The sequence below is a fragment of the Coffea eugenioides genome, chromosome 4 (genome assembly GCF_003713205.1).
Source record: "Coffea eugenioides isolate CCC68of chromosome 4, Ceug_1.0, whole genome shotgun sequence".
Lineage (NCBI taxonomy): Eukaryota > Viridiplantae > Streptophyta > Magnoliopsida > Gentianales > Rubiaceae > Coffea > Coffea eugenioides.
Genome location: NC_040038.1, coordinates 14,190,436 through 14,199,756, shown reverse-complemented (window position 1 = coordinate 14,199,756; position 9,321 = coordinate 14,190,436).

The window sequence follows — 9,321 nt, the reverse complement described above, 5'->3', positions numbered from 1 at the left end:
AGCAATAATAATTACATGTCTTCCATAAACTCTCATAAAACTAAATGCAGATATGATTGGTATTGTTATCCACGTCAATCCGCAATCAACCAAAGGAACAACTCCAATCAGAGACATTGTAATCGCAGATCAAAGGTATGATACCAAAAACAAATTTTAAGCTACTGACAAGTCCATCGCAACTACTAACAAAAAGCTTTCTTGTATCAGTTCAATGGCAATCATCCTTACACTCTGGGGAGAGCATGCGACTGATGAAGGACAAATAATTGCTGAAACAATTCACACTCAGCCACTAGTAGCAGCTCTCAGAGTTAAGGCGACATCATACGGTAGTAAGAACTTTTAACACCTTACTTGATACAATAAAAAATTACATTAACATGTCTTAACAAGAACAAACAAACATAATTGCAGCTCTAACTCTTTCGACAAAATTTGCCTCCTGCATCCTAATCAACCCACCAATACAAGAAGGTCCACCTCTGAGGCAATGGTAAGCACTCAATAAACTAATAAAATACATTTCAACTACCAGTCACAATACTAATACTAGCACATAAACTACAACAACAGGGCAGCTGAAAATAATGAGGCAATCGTGAAGGCCATTACTGAAAAAACATACGAGAGCCCATTGGAACTTCTTCCACCACCAAATGCAGAAGATATAACCCATATAGGTGCCATTGTGACTGCTCCACAGGTAAACATTAGTTCATACACATTTACACGTGTACCTGTTTAAACTATCAAATTATTCGATTCAAATTTCTGCAAAAATTGATTCAAATACCATTCCCTTTGTTATAGAAAAAAACATTCTGGATACGGGGAACAGCCAAACTTCTGGACAGAAGCCAAAAGCTCTGGTATCATGCTTGCCCTTTCTGTCACAAATCCATTCGCAGCACACCTGAGTATAAAATCACCTGTCTCTCCTGCCAACGTCGTATCCATGTTATAGCAAGGTAATATATGTGACATTTAACCCTTAACTAACAACTAATCATTTATCTAATCAAATTACTCTTATATCCATCAGACCAAGAATAACTGTTGATTTCGCGGATTGGAGCGGTAACATTACACTTGATCTATATGGAAAAGATGCTCAGCAGCTTTTGCCATATAAAATCTCAGAAATTCAGCAACAGGAATCAGAGGTAACTATCATAACTATGAGTTACCACTGCAAATCAAGTTTAGCTTATCATTACACAATACACAATAAACCATCTCAATAACGTATGTTGCATAACTGCAGAACAACATTCCTTATAGAGCTATCGAAGAATGCATCAGTGAGAACACCATTATCTGCTTCATAAAAAAGGCCCCCTATAGCTTTAAGCCTTCTGCAACTCAAAAATACACAGCTATAGTTGCTCACAAAATCCGCCTAGCTGACAGAGGTAACAAGCTCACAGTAGCAGCAGGAACCAGCAGTGCTCAAAAATACACAGAAGGAACAAATGCAGAAGACGAGCAAGAACCAATGGAGATTGAAAATGAACAAGACACTGCAACACCATCAGTCACACCAAATAACAGAGCACAAGGATCCACAAAAGCTAAGGTTGATGACTGGTTCTTGACTTCACTGAAAATAACAGAAAGTCCACCAAAAAAACAGCGAACTGCAAAATCAGATGATGAAGAACAGTCTCAGTAAGCTTCACACAACAACTTTTGTTTTTGCGACCAATAGAGCACAAATGTAGTGTGGATTCCATCTACACCACTAACTATGCCTATTATGACTTTTGTAAGAGACATGTAAAAAGACAACTTTTATGTATATATTTAACTCTTTTGACGGTAGATAAGCTACCAACCAGTCTAAACTCAGATTGGTTGGACTATAATCTACCAAAACAGAAAATCTATAATATAAGCGTGTTGTGTTCTCATTATCATTAAAAACCCTCCTGATGCTCCTGAGCCTCAAACTCCAAACCGCTATGAATTACCTCTTCCTCCTTCCGTACCTCAAGCCACATACGTTCAGCAATCAACCTCAAAAACCACCCATACGTTAATATAGCTCCCTTTACATACTAACCAATTAACTTTCATATTAATATACACATATTAATATAGCTCCCTCTCAATTTTTATGACCAATTCTTCCACCCATGCATTTCTACCACTTAATTTATCCTCAAAAAATTTCCTCATACATCAAACAAACACAGACCACCCCCAGGCACCACCCGCGCCTTGCGCGGGGAAAACCACCTTGTTGTTATTGATAATGAGCCACCTGTGCTCAAATTTCTGTAAGCACCTTAATTGCAGTAATAAAGGAGTCAAGAAAATAATCTTGTCCTTCTATCTACTAAAATTTGTAGCAATACCATCAAGTCTATCGAGTTTTAGCAGAACCAGATTTAGGGTCGAATTCGATTCTGCAATCAGACCAAAGAAGATTTGGCGCTGGATCACTAGTGATCCGGACTGGATCCACGATCGGATCCAATTCTAGAAATTGAGAAACTCTCTAGACACAATCCGGTTCTGAATTTGGCTTGAACCAAGCTAGAATCCGGTGCCGGATCTTTTGAAAAATCCAGCTCTATTTCAATTTTATTTCCAAGTCTCATTCTTGCACATTTTAACTCCGAAACGTACTTACCACACTTTCTTTGTACGTTCTATACTTCGTTCAAAAAACTATTTCAATACTTCAAATTTCTAAAATGATTTCATACTCCTTATCCATTATCTGCTTAAGCAAGCCAATTTGACCAGAAGCCATGAAGGCATCATAAAAACACTTTTAATCGTCCATTGAATTTTCATTGCCACCACGACCACCTTTTCCATTGGTCTGCCACCACCTCCACTACCAATCTGCTGTAGCCTCGACTCAATTTATTAGAGTACAAAGCTTACACGTTATCCCTGGTATTTGTGTGTCATTGTTTTCTTCTTTTTGAAATCAGACCTTTGTGATTTTCTTTTCTGCCCGAAGACAGGTTTATACTATTACTATATGAGGGGTGATGACTAATTTAACATTGTTATAATGGGATAACATATGATTACAAACTATTACAAGGTTTTAGATTATGAGTAAATCTCATATACACTGACAGTGTATATATTATCACAGTTGGATTCATGACATATATGCAAAAGTTAAATTTCAAATTCAAATTTTGCACAGTTGTCATTCAATTCCTAGGTTTGAATCATCATATTTTCCTTGTTTGGCAAGAGATCTTTGTGACACTGTCTAGAAATTTTTGACGAGATTTAGAGTTGCTCAAAGACAGACCAAAAAAAAAAAAAAAAAAAACTTTGTGAGGGCTGTGGAGTGATTTGGATTAAAGAATTTACATGTTATACAAGATGGTTTGCAATTAAGTAACATACCTGTAATGCAACATCTACATTGTTCTTGGTTTGAATCATTTTTTCTTCGACATAAAATCTTTGTGACATTATTAAGAATTTTTTGATCAGATTCGAAGTTGTTGAAAAACAGATCTATACTCTGTGAGGGGCAAGAAGTGATCTCGCTCTATTGAATTTACGTGTTGTATAAGATGGTTTATAATGGTGTAACATGCAATTCACATAAAACGATTGCGCTGACAATAGACCGGTTAATATTTTTGATACTTTGATTTTTGGCTTTGTCTAGAAACTTGTAATGAGATCTGTAACTGGTCATAGATGGATTTATGCTCAAGTTAGGCGAGGAGTGATTTAGTACTATTGTAGAATTTTAATGTTGTACAAAGTAACAAACCTTTGTTTTAGAATAGTGTACTTGCGATTTTTACAATTCGTTGCAAAGGTCTTACACGGTTCCTGATATGAAAATCATGCCTTTTTGGGCATGAAATCTTGGTGTTTTTTGTTTGACTTTTTATTTTTTATTTTTTTTTAATGAGATTTGGACTTGCTTGAAGACTGATTTCCACTGCGCAAGGGGCGAGGAGTGATTTCTCCTAAATTCGGAGAAGTTTGGTGTTGGATCTAGAAAAGTAGTGGCGGAGCCACCATTGCTTAGCCTTGATTGGGTTCTATTAAGGAGGGTTGTACTCGAATTCAGTGCACAAAATGGAGTGGATCCATGTAAATTTCATTGGAGGAAGCCTGTCGAAGATGGTGGCTGGTCGCCGGCCCTGGTCAGGCAACCATGATCGTTAAGTCAACGAATCAATTCACGGTGTCAAATAATGGAAGACAAAAAGAGCAGTGAGATTCCAAACTACTCAGCTTTCTCTCGGGTGGCTTACAACTTTACAAAAGATGGTGCTGTCCCGCAAAGAGATATTTTTTGAGTTTTTGACCATAATGCATACCAATCAAGTCAGGATAGCTCACTCCCACATGGGAAGGCAGCTGACAGAATGGTCAGAGGCCTTACACTGATTAATGTAAATTCTTCCAACTTTTAGAGTAAACCTGTACGAATTAAAGTAGAAATTTAAATTTGTCAGTGCATATAACTAAACTGACGATTTTAATAAAGTTATACGAGTTACCTAAAAAAATTTCTAAATTTCTGTTTTTACGTACAATACACAGACACAAATATGTAAACATGTCAATGCATTGAATTTAATTTCTTAAATTCATACTCTACTCAGACTCAGACACTGTAAAAGAGTAATAGATATGGATGAAATCTGATTTTTTATGATCCATATCTAAACTCAGATCCAAATCAAATCTTACCTAAATCCATATATATATATGTGTGTGTGTGTGTGTCAGTAAATTTATAAAATAATTTAATATTCTATGACTATTTGATTGAAGACAATAAAATTTTAGGATTGCTAGATTAAAGAATATGCTCTTAACATAAGAAAACATCACCTAATCCTACCTATTTATTACGTGCCTCTGATGTCATTGTCTCTGTCTCTATTTCGTTTCATCAAAAAACTTGCAAGCTACTGTTTCTTTTGCCCTATCATCTTTAGATTTGTCTTTAGAAATATTTTTACTTATATTTTACCTACGAATACCCGTTGGATACTCAAACTCATTTTATACTTTTAGGTTTGAATTTTCTTTTTCATACCTATACGGGTTTGAATTTGAGTTTAGATCTAACTAGATTTAATAAATTTGAATCGAAATCAAAGAGATCAAATCCAAACTCTATCCTTTGACATGCCTACAAATAAGTACCAAAAGAAAAGATGGACAGGGATTTTCCGGTGCTGGTGTGATTTTGCAACCAATAAAATAAAAATAAAATGTGAAAGTCCTGATTTTTTGTTGTTTGGACAAAAAATTTAATGTCTTTATTCCGGGTTTTGTTTTCTAAAGTTAGATTCATGTGAATGTACTGTTCATTAACCTTTACGTTTTTGTAAAAGTAATTGAGTAAAGAGAATCAGTAGTCACTAAATTTTCAAAAAAATTCTCATATTTGTCATTAAATATTTTTCATCTCAAATTAGTCATATCAACTATTCTTTTTAAATTCATTCAACTATATTAAGGCCTCCATTCTCTCTGAGTTACTCCTCTCTTCTCTCAAACCAAACAACAACTTAACAACACCTTTTTTTCATGGGAAGAGAAAGGCCACTTTGATCTCTCTTCCTCCCCATAATAATTTCTTTTTTATGTATTGGCAAGTAATAAAGTATTTCCTAAAATTTATATCCTAGTGTTTTTTAGCAAGAAATTCCTTCTCTCTTTGAGTTTTCCTTGAGAGAGTGTCTTCTCTTCTAAAATTCCTAGTGGGTTTTATTTGATTTGTCTTTTTTTGTTCTGTTTTCTTTATCAAATATGGATTGTTTCAAATCTGTTTGTCAAATTTGAAATTTCTGAGTATATTTTGTCAAATATCAATTTGATAAATGGGTTTCAAGCAGTTAAATAATAGATTTGATGGAGAAGAAACATGCACAAATATCCGTTGGGGTCAAAGAAATTAATGTCATTTGGAATAAATTGGAGATTCATAATGCGATTTTATAATCTTCTCAAATCTGATGCATCCGTAGATCCTTCAGATCTATTGTTTTGGTGACATGTTTGATGATTATTTTTTATCATTAGTGCAGATTTTATGAATGAAATGATAATTTCCAAAAAAAAAAAGACAAAGAAAACTATATTAAGGCCTTATTCTCGTTTGCTTTAGATTTTGTAAAATCAAATTATAAAAAGTGATTACACAATATAATCAAAATCAATAAAAACTATGGGCCTGTTTGGCAAATAAGTTTAGGCCATGTTTGTCTCCTATCGGTTTTTTAACAACTTTAACTACAGTAATTTCAAAAAAGTTGTCAAAAATTTTAAACTATCAACTTTAAAATACCCAAAGCACATAAAAAATTTTCCTTTCCTCCTTTCTTCTTCAACCTCAAGCCACCACCACCTCTACCTACGATTCCTGTGCTGGCCACAACTTTTTTTTTCTTTTGCTTCTTCCTCTCCCTCTCCTCCTCCCTCTCTCCCCCTTTCCTCCCCTTCCCCCTCCCCCTCTCCCTCCCTTGCCACCTTCCCCCTTCCCCCTTCCCCTCTAACTAGATCGCAGCCATGATCTGGTCTCGTGACCAGATCGTGGCTCGCGACCAAATCGCGGCTGCAATCTAGTTAGGGGGAGGGTGATGGTGATGGGGGAGGGAGAGGGGGAGGGGGCATGGGAGGAGTGGGGGAGAGAAAAAGCAAAAAAAATTGTTTCTATTGCTACAACTTCCGACAAGGGAAGGAGAGGTGGCGAGGGAGGGAGAGTGGGAGGGGTAAGGGGAGGAAGGGAGAGGGAGAAGGAGAAGAGGGGGAGAGAAAAAGTAAAAAGAAAACATTTTTGTTTCTACTATTGGAACTTTTGGTGAGGGAAGGGAAAGGTGGTGAGAGAGGAGGAAGAGAGAAGAAGAAAAAAGGAAAGAAAAGAAAAGAGAAAGAAAGAAAGAGAAAGAGAAAAAGAAAGAAAGGAAAAAAGTTTTCCATCTTAAAAATTTTTTCTACAACTTTTACAGTAAAGTTTTTGGTAAACATCCAAAAAACTCGTTTGCCAAACAAGACCTATTTTTTTGATGGATTTTAACTTTTTCTGATTGCTAAAAAAGTATAATTTGAATATAAAAGCAACCAAGAATATCACATAAAAATTAGGAAAAATGACCGATTTCAACTCTCACATTTCGTAAAAAAAATCTTTTCGTCCCTCACATTTAAAATGAAACAAATTGGTCCTTCACATTTAAAAACCCAAGCTTTTACATCCTAGAAATCAACTCTCAGTTGTGAATCAAACCATCTAACAACCTGGTTATAAATTTTAGGGGTAGAATTGGTAGATCACTCGCAAAAATATATTTCTAACAACTAAATTAAACAATTAAAAAATTTTAATTAAAACCCATTTGCTTCTACATCGAACTCCTTCAGTGATTCCATTTCACTAGCAAATCTGCTTTCATAGGAAGCTCTTGCAGCAGGCCATATTCTATCTTTTAATGCAAGTCCAGGATGCTCTTTCTTGAAGTTATTATACATGTATCTCACACACATGGGTGTTCCACACCAGGCAGTAGTTCATGTATTGCTTGGAATAGATCTTATGTATTTCCACCAGATGATGCTTCAACTGCACCTTCTCCTTCTTATCCAACTATTTTAGGTCTCATGCCAATGCAGGAAACAGCTCCCTCTTCGACGCCATTGACCAGAGTTCATCCCCATCTTAACGTCGGCTGCCACTCTACTCGTCTTATGTGTGAGTGTGATTGCCATCGGCAGCGTTTGAATGATCTGAATTTGACCAAGAGACATTTTTAATAGTTTGAAAGAGGATACAATCTTCCAAATCTCCGGAAGTTTAGTTGTTCAGATTATTTCTGCATGTATAGTTTTGAATTAGGCAAATTGATTTGGGTCTGTCTTCTTCTATTCTCTTTTGAAGAAGCAAATGGGTTTTAATTAAGATTTTTTAATTGTTTAATTTATTTGTTGGAAATATATTTTTGCTAGTGATCTACCAATTCTACCCCTAAAATTTGTAACCAGGTTGTTAGATGGTTTGATTCACAACTGAGAGTTGATTTCTAGGATGTAAAAACTTGGATTTTTAAATGTGAATGATCAATTTATTTCGTTTTAAATGTGAGGGACGAAAAGAATTTTTTTACGAAATGTGAGGAATGAAACATATTGACAGGGTGTCGAGCCTGTGCAATAATAATTACCTACTGGAGAAAAATACAAATTTTGTATATAGTGGTGAGTATGGTCGAATCCACAGGGACTGGGGATAACTTATTTCTCTTAGAGTCCGAAGTATGGGGAGTTTTTGGAGAATATAAAATAACTAATTAACTAACTAATAAAACAACTAATAGAAATAAATAGAAATTAATCAATAACCAATACGACTCTAGCCAAATGTACAACTTTTCAGACACGGTCCATGCAACTGATCATCGATGCAAAGATAATTCAATTACTCATTAATAGATTGGTTATAGTAATCATACACGCGATGAACAACCAGCTTTTTCTTAATTTCTCGATAGTTAAGGTACGACCGTTAACTATTTCCTTAACCAAGAAATAACCCTAAATACGACCGTAGGATTTAATTACTCGATTGCATTAATAATTAGAAAAACCCAACCCTAACCAACAAACACACTACGAGGGTTTGTTTAAGTTAGATCATACGTTTTCCTAACATGAAACCAATCACGCTAGTCGCCACTAGTATTAATCGATTGAACAATTACGGATTCAATCAATTAATTTGACATTAAATCATTAGGTTAATTCGAATATTGGACCCTTGATATTCAAATAACATAACAAGCATAAGCAATTAAATCAGAAAACATACAAATACCAATGAATAAAAGAAATAAATAAAATTAATTCAATCTCATAAATATTTGGAACCGCGCCTTCAAGTTGGCCTTTGACTAGATGAGAGGCTTAGCCACGCCATATAAATAAATCTCCACGCAAATTAATTGTTTCACAAGGCATCACGTTTTTCACCCAAAAGCAAGAGGTAAAAGCTGTTTTCCAGTTGGGACTTTTGTCGAACAAAAGTGGCGCATGAAAAGGAAAAAGAAAGAAAAACTAAAACTAAAGCTGTGCTAAAAACTCTTGCCCTCAGCCTCTGTACGTTCCTTTCTATTAATCACTCATGCTCCCCGTGGTCCCCGCCGCAATTGAGAGCCAAAGGGTGCCAGCCGTGAATTGAAGCTCTGCCGACTTTTTCTCCTCTTGTTTCCTATTGCCAGGCAAAGACTTCCTGGTAAGAGTCCTAGTCAGCAATTCTTCTAATCAGCCCAAAAGAAATGCCATCCGTCTGTAGCTTCATGTAGGCCAGATTTG